Source organism: Podarcis pityusensis (assembly GCF_964106645.2).
Source record: "Podarcis pityusensis genome assembly, chromosome: 2".
NCBI classification, from domain to species: domain Eukaryota; kingdom Metazoa; phylum Chordata; class Lepidosauria; order Squamata; family Lacertidae; genus Podarcis; species Podarcis pityusensis.
The window spans coordinates 91,527,537-91,542,167 of record NC_138029.1 but is presented as its reverse complement, the minus strand read 5'-3'; the positions used below and the strand labels follow the sequence as shown (position 1 = coordinate 91,542,167).

The following is a 14,631-nucleotide window of genomic DNA, read 5'->3' as shown; positions in this document are numbered from 1 at the left end:
AAAAAAACAACAACAAAGATTGTGAGGTACCCCCTCATTGCCTGATTACATCTATTTGGCAAGGATGCTTCACCTGACAACTCCATATGCTTGTAGAATGGATGCTGCAGTGCTAAACAAACGTACATAGCAGGTCTTAGACTTATTTCTGAGTAAACGTGAATCAGATTGTGCTATGAACCAGCAGATTGGCTGATGAACTGTTAGTGTATAATGTATTTCGTCTTTGCAGAGAATTATTGATTTGCTTATTGAAGAGGAATGTTGCCTGCCTTATTACCAATGAGCCTTAAAGAGAGTTCTAAAACAGTGTTTCTATGAGCTGCTCGTAGCATTATTTCCAAGGATGGCCACTGAGGTGCTACTAGTGCAGGATCGACACTGAATGTGTATGAAAGTCATTACCAGTGACTGTTAAGAGGTGGAAGAAGGGGAAATGTCAGCTACTGCTTGCAAGTGCACAGCTGTTGATGGGCTACCACAAGGATGCGGAACCTCTGGCCTTCTGGATGTTGCTGGACTGCAACTCCCATCACCCCTGACCACTAGTCATGCTGACTGGGGCCAGTGAAAGTTGGAGTCCAGCAACATCTAGAGGGCCAGGAGTTCCCTGTCCCTTGGCTATCAGTTGCTAATACGGATGCAGCTCATTGTATGACGCCAAGGGAACCAGTCCCTGCTTGTTCTGCCATCTCCCGAAAGTTGCTGGGAATTACTTATGTTCCCTTCCCCATTCAGCTGCTCCACAGAGGTGTCCAGTCATTCCCCCGCTACACACTCTGGCCCTGACATTTCTGTGTGCAAGTACATTTTACACTGTTCATGGGACTTCTGCCAAAATTGGGTGCCCCCAGTTTTCCCTTCTTCCTCACAAATTGCCCCAATATTTACAATGTTGTGTGTTTCCCCAAAAAATGTGTTCCCCAGTGGGGTTCAGCAATAGCCTCCCAGCAGCAGCAACATCACCTGCTGCTTATGAAGAGAGGAAGGGTAAAGGAGCAACAAGGTCAGGGTTCTGCAGGGATGCCAAAGGGAGCGTCAGATTGCTTCAGCCTGTGCAATATGTAGGCCTTATCTCAATGCCGTCTCACAATGCTGCTGACAGGAGGCTATTGCTGAGGCTCTACTAAGGCTCCTGAATTTCACATACTTTTTTTTTAAAGCAATGTAAGTAATCTCTCTCTCTCTCTCTCTCTCTCTCTCTGTGTGTGTGTGTGTGTGTGTAAAACTTGTACTGTAGCATCGAGTGGCAGAGAAGCCTTGTATCATTCGAAAAAGTACTCACAATTCTATAGGGAACTGAGGATTCTTAACACAGAACATTGACATTATCCTCTTTGTCAACATTCGCTGTTAAGAAATCCTCAGTTCCTCATAGATTTGTGAGTACTGCTTGGAACAATATATGGCTTCTCTGTCATTTGATGCTCCTGTACAGATTTTACACCCAAAGCATTTTGAGTGTCAATTATCCATTGCAATGTGATGTCAAGTTTTCAAATGAGTTTACCTTGGTGGCTGGCTAGAGAAAGATGCTTGAAATAATAGTTAGCACTGTAAGCATTTTTTCCCTGAGAGGAAATTTATGTGGCAAAATAAAATGAAATAGGTGTACAAAAAAGGAACAATTCAAATATAATGTCTCTGTAATGTCTTTTGGCAACACATGCAATACGTTCATATTTTAAACCTGATGTTTATGACTCATAAAGTGTAACGATGGTCCACTGAGCTCATATATATGGGAAGTGGATATAATCAACCAGCACATAGAAAATCAACTGTACAAAACCTGTAAAAAAAAAAACTGCCTAGAGGATAACAAACCATTCTCCCTGAAAATTTATAACTTGTAGAGTTTGTGATGTGGTATTACCAATTATACACAAATCCTAACTTTAAGAAATTCAAATAATCGTTGATTAAGCTTCCATTAGGAACAGTGCTTGTTGGAAAGGGGCTTTTGTCACTGTTATTCTCCCCAGGGCTAATGAATGACCAAACTGAGACACACACAGAGGTGATCAGGTGAAGAATAAGACATTTGCATCTAGCCAAAGTCCTTGCTTCTAATGGTAAGGTGGGTGTCATTTGAAGTCTATCTCCAATTTTATTTCTGCACCACCTGGAGAGCTTTTTATCAAATGGTTTATAAATCTTCTAAATAAATAATAAAAAGTAACCCACTTCGGATCTTAGGTAGTTTATTGTTCAGCAGCAGTCTGCAACTAAATGTTTAGGGCTCACAACACAAGTACAACCCCCATGCAGAGAATTCAGGTTCTGGAAGAATATTTCATGTATTTACAATGTGTGCATAGTAAAAGCAGATCATCCATTGAATCTTCTTATCACTGAAAAGTAGTGTTCAGGTCGGAAGTGGAAAATGTACTGTCACCACCACTGTGGAGTAATAGTACACTGGTCTTTAAGAGTGGTTGATACGAGAGAGAAGTGACTGAGATTGGTTGCTACTTAGCAAGGAAGAATAGAGAGAGATCCCTGCAGCACAGTAAATGTTGTCTTTACAAGTTAACAATATTATTTTCTTAAACATCAGAAGCCTGATTTATTAACAGAGAAAGCAGCATAAGCCCCATTATCACCTCCTTTAAGTTATGCACAGCATAATCTACTGTTAAAATGCTGCTGCCATCATTGTGTTTGATTTAATTCCATTATCAGTTGAGCAACCTCAAAGTATAATTATTAATAAATGTGATATGTTCCTGTTTATTGTACAATATACCAGTGAACAGCTGGAAATGCCATTCCTTAGAAGAGCTGACTCCTACTATTCTCTAATAATATTTATTTGTTCTTTTCTTACATTTGCCTTGATTTAGAATAAACTCCCCAGATATTTCCTGGTGGGGTTTCTCTTCCCTGCTGATGACCCTGCCCACCCACCTTTATGCAGAGAACCACCAGGAACCCAACTGAACATGCTTTCTGAAATTAAAAAAAGGAGGAAGATCAATATCTAGGTATTGTCAGTAGCAGCTGTTCACTATTTATCACAAAGACTTTGACTGAATTTGTAGCATGTGTAACACAGAACTAATTAGAAATGTTCATTCTCTGTAAAATCCTGGTAATTAGTGACATGGGGGTTACTAATTTAATTGGCAGAATTGAATTTAACAGAGAATTGGCAGATCTGGTTCTAGAGGTTTAATTACATGGAAAATACAGGTATTTGTTTGATGAGTGGACTATGTTACTTTATTCTTAGACATTCCTATGATATGCAAAAATTACCCATATTTATTTAGTTATTAGCTCATTGGTTAAAATATTTCCTTATCATGAGTCCTGACAATAGGCTTCACCTCCAGGCTCTGCCATGCCTCTTTTTCATTTTTCTATGGCTGATAACCAGATGACTGATTCCTCCTCCAAGGAAAAAGGAAGGCATACTAACTGAGAGTGTCACAAGAATCACACATGAAACACCAAGGCTTAAGTGCCAGGAAAGTCCCTATTGCACATTGTGATGTCTGGAAGTTTGGCTTTGGCTTGGAATGAGACCCATGATGGGAATGTAGAATTTATGGGGTCTAACCTATTCAAAAGGAATCCAGAGATTTCCAACCAGTAGATCGCGATCTACCGGTAGATTCCCAGCTGATCCTAGTAGATCATGGGATCCTTATTGTGTATAAAAAGTTATAGGGGGAAGCAAAAAAACAACAACTCTGTGCAAGCCTACCCCCCAAAAAGCTCGACAACTCTGGGCAATCCACTCACCCCATGCACGCTCATCCTCCCTCCCTCCAATGACAATGGGTAGATCACTGCCGGTTTTTTAATACTGGGAGTAGATCACAGTCTCTTGGGAGTTGGACATGCCTAGACCAAATAGGAAGAGATGAGCAGCATCTCTGGAAATTGCTCCTGGTATCAAAATATTTCTGTGTGTCTAATTCTCAGCTTGGAAATTTCCTCAACTGATGGACAGCTGCTCTGAGTGACTTCTTGTGCTCCATTATCTGCAAAGCCCATGGCTTTCTAAATACAGAGGAACATTTTAGGGAAGTCCTCTAACAGGATTTGATCTGTTATGATATTTGGCTGTTTCTTTCCTGTGCTTAGAAATAGCTACAGAGCAAAACTTAATTATTACCTTTGCTGAGCATAATGATGATGGTTGCTGAGCATGACCTATATTCACTGGATCATAGCCAGGACCACATTCGTGTAGCTCAGGTGCATATCTGGAATCAGAAAGCCCCAAGGACTGCAATGGTTTCCTATATGATTCAGGTAATGTTAGATGCAAGAAGTGTGGCACTCTTGCACACAGCACTCCCCAACACACAGGGCAAAGGTCATCCCTCAACAAAGGCCTATCGATTCATTGAAACCCTACAAATTGTTGCGCGTCAGTTGTAGAAGCACTTTTCTGGACATCTGAAAGTTTCTTGCATTCACCTCTGAATTTTCTTGAACATTTGTGCAATGTCTGTGGGATATTTGTGACAAGAATAACAGATTGCACCTGAATATGGAGCATAGGTCATTCAACGGAGGACACCACAGAAGTAATATGTGATTCATGAGGCTAGTCAGGCTGTGCAACTAACACCAGTAAACAGTTTATGAATAAACCCCCAGCACAAAATGGTTCCATAGCAGAGCTTTAGAGGACACAATGAGCAAGTCAAGAGCTGCATGAAATGCGCTTCGTCTTCTAGGCATGGATGTAATTGAAGATTCAGTATCAATTTTGCTGAGTTATTTTTAATTGTTCTAATTTGCTGGAGCAAATTAGGTGTAGCATTGTTCTCAGCAGGAGATATACATCTGTGCAAATAAGTATGATAATATGCACTTTACAAAAAAAAGAAAACAACTCACAATGAAAAATGGCAAAGCCACTTAGTGTAAATTAATTAGACTTCCTGCCCTTCTAAAATTAGGATGCGGATATTTTTGAATAGCTGGGATATGATTATTAACTATGGCTTCTGTCAAGGTCAAGAAAAAAATACTCCCAAATACTATTTGGTCCTGAATAACGCAAAGTAGGCGAGGCTTTTGTTGTCATTTAACAAAATGTATATACAGAACAGAACAAGATTGACTTTTCTCCTTTAGCTCACCTTTGACTCCCTCGTCATCTAAGGGTCCAACCCATTACTGCAACATTTCCTCTCTTGAATGCTTCCTTGATTTCTTTCTCCATCACCAGATCTCCCTCAGCATTTCGATCTGTGGGATAGCAGCCCACAGATTACTCTTGGGGCCTGGTATCACCACCCACAATGATTCTGTGGAGGAGCTTGCTTGCTGGATTCAGTGCCATCCTCGATGTACAGAGTGATGCCACCTCCAGTATGTCCTACCTTGTCCTTTGGTCATTCCCATGTTCCACTGGTTCCCTCCATTTGCTTGCATGAATCTTGCATTTGCTTCCTCTGCTCCCTGCTGGAGCCCCTGCACACACACCTGAATCTACTCCAGGGAGTTAGAGAACCCCACAGAGCAGTTATGGGAGCATGGGAAAGGAAAGGATAGAAAGGGGAAATCCTGTTGTATTTGTTGGTGCACCATTGGCTCTCCCCCTCTATTTCTGGCTTTACCCTTATAGCAAAATCTGTATGAATAAGTGTATGCCTTATTATGCCTGGGGGAAAGGGGGGGAGGCCTAGCAGAGGGCAGCAACCTATATAAAGTAAGGAGCTCATAGCTTACAAGTTAATGAAGTAATCTTTTAGTGTTACAACATGTCTCTGCCTATGACAACTGCAAGAAAACAAATACGTAATATACAATTCAGCAACAGGGAAGATTTTATATCTCTGGACTATAAAATGTTAATGGGATTACAAAGGATCTGATTTGTGTAGTTAAGCTTCATTCTCATAGTTCTGAGAGCATTGTGAGATATATTGATGGCAGTGACTTCTAATTATTGCCACAGCATGCACTGAATATCTCTAAATTATTTATGTAGTTTGCATAATTCTGCCTCTTTCTATAGACAGATATAGGAGCCAAGTCATCCCTCAGAGGTCTTCATTGCATTAATATATATGGTCAATATGCATTCGTGCCTAGCCCTCACCTGATTAATTATGATCACAGAGGTTGCATAGTCTCCTTTTTAATTTAAGCCTTGGTTGAAAACTTTATGGTGGTACTCAGAATTAAATTATTAGGCTGGGTGGAAATAAATATTTAAGTGCCATGCGGTTTTAATTGAAAGCTTGATCCCAGAACAGAAATGAATCAAGAGTAACAAGTCTTTCTGGATCTGAGACGACACTGGTTATTTATGAAAACTAGGCTAAAATAAAATCCCCCTTTCCTTCAGGAATTGATAGGGTAGATTGCAGACACAGTGAAAGGACAGGGCTTTTTTCTTTTCTTTTTGGAACTAACCTCTTAGTGTAGACATTTTATTAAAGGGATAACCATTTGTGGATGAACTCTAGCCTAGCTTGTTGAACTGAAAGTCATTGTTCCAGTCTCATCACACACCCACCACCCACATCATGTTGTGTGGCAGGTAAGGATGGGGGAGAAGATAGTTCAACCTTAATGCAACCCTACCCAAGTTGCACTTTTTGAAGCAATATGCTGTGATGCAGTTCTCCAAAGAGCATACATATAATCCAAAAACACATCCAAAGAATGTGTGTACTGTGTTGAAACTCTGCATTCAAAAGCATAGATGAGTGAAAATAACATTATGTTTGGGGGGAATTGTTTGTAAAAAATGTGCATATTAGCAGAAACAGGCACTAAAATGCTAATGGATTCATAGGAGGATTCACCCCCCCCCCAAAAAAAACCCCAAGAACTGATGCTGAAATGTGGAAGACTGGACTTAAGATAGGAAACCAACAGACACTGAGGGAGTGCTAAGCCCAAGTCATACCCCACCAAACCAGTCAACTCTGGCTCCATTAGTCAGGCATGCCACCCAGGGTGTTCCAGGTCCTCCCTACTAGGCCAGTAACACCAAGAGCAGCCCCATATAGAACACATTAGAGTTACTAGCCTTGGACTACAGTGGTTGGGCAGGAATGGCCATAGACAAAGCTGGTAAAAGGCATTTCTTAGCCACAGAGGACACTTGGGCCTATAGTGACAAAGATGTGTGCAGGATTAACCCCAAGCTATGCAATTACTCCTTCAGAAGGAGTGCAAACCCCATCCAGAACAGGTAACTTACCAATTTCCCGAACATGGGAAACTATTGTTGCTATCCTTTAAAGATGTCACCTAAGAAATAATGACGGATGCTCTGGGCGGCATCCAGCTAACTCATTCTGTCAGGACAAAGATTTCCACTTGCACAATGAATGTTCCCCCTCTCCCCCCCCCCCCCCCCGGTACACCTACTAAATCTGTTCTGGGTTTTTCTGAGCAGATTTAGGGAAGGTGCGGAGTGCACATGGGGACAGGAAGAGGGGAGAAGTTCAACTGAGCAAGTGCACTTACAGAATAAGTTGGTTAGATGCCACCCCATATAAAGAAAAATAATTTATAAGCACAAGATATCAGGACTGATGCATACATATAATCCAAGAACACATTCTTTCAGGAGCAATGAATTATGTTTGTGTCCTTGGGCTATCTGCAGAAAGAAATATATATAAACCTAAGTGGTCCACTAATCCTATCATTAGAGAAGTCCCCCCCCACCCTGCTACAAGATCTGACAAGTGAAAATTAAATGTTATCCTATGGCAAGCTTTGAAAGAGTCTCACCATTTGGATACAGGGAAGAATGATGAAAGTGTTGCATTGCTAGGGACAATTTCCTGAACATGGATCAGTTTAGGAGTGGTTCTGCTTCACAAACCAATCTCTCACATTTTAAAGACATCAACACTGTCAATGCCTGTTAACGGACTCTTCCACTGTCCTTCAGGTTTTTAAAATCATGTTTGCTTGATAGTGTTAATGAACCACCTTTTATATTTTGTGTTTCACTCATATAAGCCAACAGGGGCTGAGCCAGGAGTCCTGTCTCTTTTTTTACCTCCTAAAGAAGATGAGTTTCAGTGCATAACTGTTCATAACATTCATAACAACCGACCATTGTGCACATTCAGCAGGTCTCATGGTAATGTGCACATAATTCTTCCAGAAAGAAGGAACTGTGCACGATTCTCAGTCAATACAGAATCACCAACAGGTCTTGGGAAGTGTGTGTATACTGACTAAACTTTGCACATTCTTCAGCCATTATGCACAATCCCAATTTTGAACAATGGGAAATTGTATGAAAAATGCACATGTCCATGAAATATGTAACATCAGAATACCCCTCAGTTGCCTCAAAAGGTAAGAGAGAGAAAAAGCTGCAGACCAACCATGAACATTTTACTGAAATTTCTCTTCCACCCCTTTAACAATTTTCTGATGCAATTTATTTTCTCATTATTTGATGGGAAATGGTTAAAGAAACATGGGAGGAATTCTTGGCACAGCACTAAAAGGAACCGTTTTTGTACCTGACGAGACGATGGGCTTCAGCTTACTAAGCAGTTCTGAAGAAAGAGCATCAAAGCTAGAAAGCCTACACACAGTGGCAAGTTTCTCTCCTTCGCGCAAAGTATTAATGCTTAGCTCTCCGCCTTGAAGCTAGATAACAATGCTTTATTTATTTCCTGGCACAGCAATTGCTCTTTGTTACTCAGTGGTCTCAGTGAATTAATGGAGACCAGAGGGGAGAAGGAAAGAGAGACTAACATCCATTTCATGGTTGGCATTTCAGCCTCAGTTCTTTGTAATGATTTCCATTTATCAACAATCAGCTACTGATTGCAGCTGCCCACTTCTTCTTCCTACCTGAACCAAGGTATACCTGCAAGCCACTGTTTTCATTTTCCATTTGGTTCAGACCATCCCCACTCGATTACTACTTTTGCTGATGTCAAAGCTGTGATGACAATCAGCAAAATGGAGAGAATCAATCTGAATTTGTATTTCACTTCTAACAGTGGGCGTTAAAGGAGTCCCGGGATTGCCACTTCAAGCAGAATTTAATAAGTAATCCATATTATTTATCCACAGTTTACAGGGTCTGAAATCCTGCAGGAAAGCTAGCATCCTCAGTGCCTCCTGATTCAATGAACTCACTGCATCGTTTCCTCCAGTTTCACTCTTCAGTAGGTGTTTTGGACTACGGTTGCCGCAAGCAAAAGACAGAGATATGTTGTAAATTAAGGTAGCTAAATAATTAACCCCATTAAGGAGTCTCGGAGGGCAAGTTAATAAAGTGCTCGCTGGGACCTGTGGACAATGAATTATATCTCCCACCACTGTGTCTACATGGGCTGGAGAACTAATTTTATGCCACTGTTACACCCCTGGGCTTAACTGTTAGTGATCTTGAAACGGGGTGACATTGCTCTGATACAGAGCATAATAAATATGTTTTGCACAAGGGAAATTAAAATAAACAAATTTCTGAAATGCGTTTCCTTGAAGATGAATGTATTGTACTTGCCAGTTCCAAAGGTTTAAAAAATATACAGCAGTTGAATGTGGAACAAAACCACGCTAAACCCATAACCATGTGCATTAAAAAGATACACTTGCAGAAGTGGATAAGAATATGGTAAAAAACAACACCTGGACCATTGTTGTTGTTGTGTGGCATTTAACAGTGCATAAGAGGCATAAGAAGCTGGCATCTCCCCACTTACACATGTTCGACTTGTGCATGACTGCATGTATGCACAGTGCTGGGAAATAATGAAATAAACCACTTTAAACTGCAAAAGGGGCAAAAACAGCCTGAAAAGAGCAGGAAAACTGCAAAAATGCCCCCAAAAGAAACAGTTAGCAATCCCAGGAGCTTTTTGCAACTGCAATCCCAAGAGCCTTTGAGGCCTGTGGAGTTTGAGAAAGGGGGTTTGGAGGGAGAGATTGTCTGGCCAATTTTTGTGGATTTTTGTCAGAGTTTGGAGGAGTTTTTGGAGGATGAGTTTTTGGAAGACCACCATTTTTGTCACCATTCACGCCAGTCTGGTAAGTGCTGCTGTTTTTTCCAAGGGTTTTTCAAGAGTTTCCCGAGCTTAAGAGGGTGTTTATAGGCTTTTTAGATGGTGTTCCCTACTGTATGTTATTTCATGTATACACACGGTAACCGGGAACGTAACCTAACCCCCACGCAAGTGGTGAGACGCCAGTATAACTTTTGACAGAGGGAAGCTGTGTCATAAAGACAGTAGGGGTGGCTATGGTCCTTCCCACCACAGTCCTGAGACCCTTAGAAGGTGTCCTATGAGGGTCTGCAGTCCTAAGCCTGAATAAAAAGGTTGTCCACTCCTGCTGTATGCAGTATAAAAGAAAACACAGAAATTTATTCAGACTCACTTGCCTGGAACAAAAAGAAGAAGAAGAATTGCTTGATTACTAAGCAATAAGAGTTGTGGCACATGTCCAATTCTTATGAAAATGATTAATAGGCATGTTAATATGGTTTCAAGCTGTTCAGCGAACACTTTCAACAAGAGACAAATGGACAGTATCAAGCTGTTAATGTAAAATGCCTGCTCTTTCAAGACATTAGCCCCTCGTTGGTTCATATGAACAGGGGGCTCTTCGAATCTTGTGTTAATCTGTTTTTATTTATTTATTCCAGATTAATTAATCCTGATTATTAATAGGTTCAGTCACTAATAAGACTTGGATAACCATGTGTCCATACTATTAACTAATTCAATTTATATGCCATCTTTCTTTCAAAGAAATTATAGTACACATCCAAGGAGCCCAAGGTGGTGTACAAGGTTCCCCCTCTCTCCATTTTATCCTCACAACAACCCTGTGTGTTAGGTTGGGTTGAGGGGCAGGGAGTGACCAAGGTCATCCAAGGAATTTCATGGCTGAGTGGGGATTATAACTTGAGTCTTCCAGGTCCTGGCCCAACACTCTAACCACTACTGCACACTGGTTCTCCATAGATGAAAGATTTCTGCTAGCAATCTCCCATCCAGGTGTGCTGCAGAGCAGATCTTAAGAACGGACACTACAATTATATGCCTGCAACCCATGCCTTAGAATTTTGGACTACATTGAAAATGTGGGGCATCATTTTACCACCCTTTGTCATGGCAATGATGTGTGTCTGCACATGGGGGGGGGGGAATGCAATCCTGCAGCACTTCACACTCAGTTGACCTTTGGCTCTAGCCCTTGTCCACATGTGGCTTCCAACATTTGTGAGAGAATGTGACCCTTAACAGAATAAGAAAGATCCCCTGCAGTAGAGGTTTAGTCAAACCTGATACCTTCTATGCTGTTTAAGCATTAACCATCTCTTCAGGATGCAGGTGGTGCTGTGGTCTAAACCACGGAGCCTCTTGGGCTTGCTGATCAGAAGGTCGGTGGTTTGAATCCACACAACAGGGTGAGCTCCCATTGCTCTGTCCCAGCTCCTGCCAACCTAGCAGTTCGAAAGCATGCCCCAAAGTGCAAGTAGACAGGTACAACTGTGGTGGGAAGGTAAATGGTGTTTCCGTGCGCTCTGGTTTCTGTCACAGTGTTCCATTGCACCAGAAGCATTTTAGTCATGCTGGCCACATGACCTGGAAAGCTGTCTGTGGACAAACGGCGGCTCCCTCAGCTGAAAGCAAGATGAGCGCCGCAACCCCATAGTCACCTTTGACTGAACTTAACCATCCAGGGGTCCTTTACCTTTACCTAGCCATCTCTTCCTAAGCCGCCAGTTGTTCATCAATCTGTTTTTTTGGGGGGGGGGGACACATTTAGCTAAGTGCATTTTTATGTGCATATCGCTGGTCTGTTTTGATCTTATCCATGCATCCACTTAAGAGCCTTAATGGTATGAATGAAAGGTGGTTAAAAACATTTAAATAGATAATGGTCAGTCTTGGTAAATATTGCAGACACTCCTTGCAGCGCCGTCTAGGTAAAGTAAATACAGTATTGGCAGTCACAATGCTGATGCACATGTAAGCTGAAGACTTGCTTTAACTGTGCCTTCCGTTGCCCCAGGAGAAAAGTTTGCTCCCCCCCTTTCTTTCATAAGGAACCAACACAAGAAAACACTTATTTAGGCCAATGGAGGAAGTTGAGAAGACAAGGCAACTTCCCATTACTGGAATATTTGAAAAGGGTTGGGTAAACATCTATTAGGGATGTGTTTTAGGCTTAATGAATTGTGGCTGCCTGCTTGAGGGAAAAAGCCAAGTTTCCATTCCAGCCACAGAGCTTTCTGCCTCTAGGTACCTGTGAACCCTGTAACTCAGGAACTGACATTCAGCGAGCATACACCAATTGAAAACTTGATTCTTTCTGTATAAAATATCTCATGCAACACATCCCATCCATTTTACATTTCAAAAAAGAAGAGAGAAAGAAAGAAAAAGAAAAGAAATCTGTTCTTACCTCGCAGGCGTTATTCCTCCTGGATTCAGAGTGATTCAGAGACATCTGCTGGCAGTGGCTATTGGCCAATTCTAAATGCATCGTGGAAACATTCTGTATATAAACGGCAACCCCAATTAGTGCATGTAATATGACAACCTTTATGTTACTGCTGTTGAGAAGCATAATTCCAGGCAGGTGCACACAAGTAGGTCCTTATTAGTTAACAGATGATTTCTTATTTAGCTAGACATGCCCTCCTCCCACAAAACATTGACCATTATTGCCAACGTGTCCATTTCTGGAGTTAGGGAAGGGGGAGCATGGCTAATGGAAGGATCTTATAAAGTTTCTTTTGATGACAACCATGCCTGCCTCTCAGGGCTGCTGTGAGCCTCCTCCTCCAGTTTCATTCTCTTGTAAGGAGGTCCCTGCAGACGGCTTTCATGGAAAACTCATGACTATCCATGTGTTTGCCCGTCAGGCTCACACCTGTCTCATTATGCTAGGATGTTCTAAGCAATCTCATTACGATTTACCCAGCTGCCTCATATTCTAATACTGCCTTGAGAGGTTCCTACAAATCCTAACGATACAATTCAGAATACAGGAAAAATTTATCATGAGGTTTGCTGGGAAAGAATGTAATGATCAATGAACCAGACTTATCCCTGAGAAATACAATTATGGCTCTTCCCATATTTACATATTCATCAGCTCACTGAAGTGCCGAAATAAAAATGTAAGGGCACAATCCAATCAAACTGAAGCACATTGAGGTCTCATTGACATCAATGGGGGAGAGATAAGCACATGCATAATGGAAGAGAGTTCAGCACGTCTCCCATTTGAAATCCCATTTGAAATCGCTGAGACACTCATGTGCTTCATTTGAGCTGAATTGAGCCCTACATCTATTGCGACAAAGAGACTTGCCCCACCGTTCTTGCCACCAGGCTGCTCAATCTTCTCCCTTGCTCCCAACAAAGATATGCTCTCAGAAACTAAGGGATCATTTCAGAAGGGGAAAAACCAGTGAAATCTGAAGAAGAAAAATCATTCATGGAATAAAAACAATTCTGCTTGCAGAAGAAAAGCATGTAGTGGAAAGGGGCAGGTGACTAGATACATGAGCAGTACTGAGGAACCGTGATCTCCAAAAAGCATTGTGGCTACTGGCTGTCAATCAGCTTTCAGGCCTTGCTCAAGGTTTTGTTGTGAACATATAAAGCCCTGAACAACTTGGAACAAGTGACCTGAAAGATTGCCTGCCCCTGTATTATCACTTTCATAACCTGGACACATTTTACTCATTACATTGTACTCTACAGATGATCATAGGGTTGTGACCCCAAAACAAGCAGTTTTTTTGCAAATGCTTTTAAATAATAAAAAAGATTAAACAAATATTTTCCTAAGAAACTGGATAGGAAGGAGGTTGGGGTTAGAAGAAGCCAGCTCCACGCAGACAAAGGATGCTCTCCATGCACCAGGAAGGCTGCATCGGGGTGTATTCATGTATGTCACTGCCACAGACCTAGAGATAACAAATGGCCATAGGTAAGGCTAGAGGCCAAAGTGGTGGAAATGAGCCCACCCATGACACCTAACAAGAGTTACTTTGTATCTAACTTCAAAGGGTGTGAGCTTTAAGTAATTTTGGTGATGATTATTTTTGGAAAATCAAAAAGTCTATCCAATTTGTTTTAATTAAAATTAAAAGAAAAGCCACTTTAACGTTTTTGCTCGACGGGAGTCTAATGAGGCATGTGGGTTCCTGTTGTTTGGGCACAGTTGGAAGAGTTCAGAGATAATTTACTTCATTAATATTCACAGAATGCAGATCATCAAAACCATGCTGCAATGGGAAAGAGCTGAAATATGTCAAAAGGAAAGTTTTATATTTGATATCAGTGCTAAGCAGACATTGTGGCAGGTGACAGGGGGTTGTCCAATGGTTAACGCCCACACTTTATTCTGTCACATCTCTGCGGTATCATCTGAAAGCCATATCAAATTGGAAGAGTGACCGAGCCTGCCATCTTGTGCACGCAGGTGAGGCATCTGACCAAGAAGGTCATATTCAACCTGTTCTATGATGGGCTTGGGCTGAACAATCCTAAAGAGCCAATGGCATGTTCTCTGTTGTAGCTCAGTGCACAAAACACTTATCAGTTCCAGGCTCACAGCAACATCACACCAAAGCACCCTTGTACCTTCTGCTAACAGATTTTCTTAGAGCTGCCTTCTCTTCCTTCTGTCTCTCCATAACAC

General features: G+C 41.5%; 1 long non-coding RNA gene across 1 annotated transcript; it reads left to right on the top strand.

Annotated features, from left to right (window-relative positions):
- The first annotated feature begins 1,326 nt into the window (after positions 1-1,326).
- Positions 1,327-9,401, top strand: LOC308470752. Its single transcript, XR_013982627.1, has 4 exons — positions 1,327-1,382; positions 1,986-2,080; positions 2,847-2,987; positions 9,034-9,401. It is a non-coding gene; the product is annotated as an uncharacterized lncRNA (long non-coding RNA).
- Positions 9,402-14,631: the final 5,230 nt, after the last annotated feature.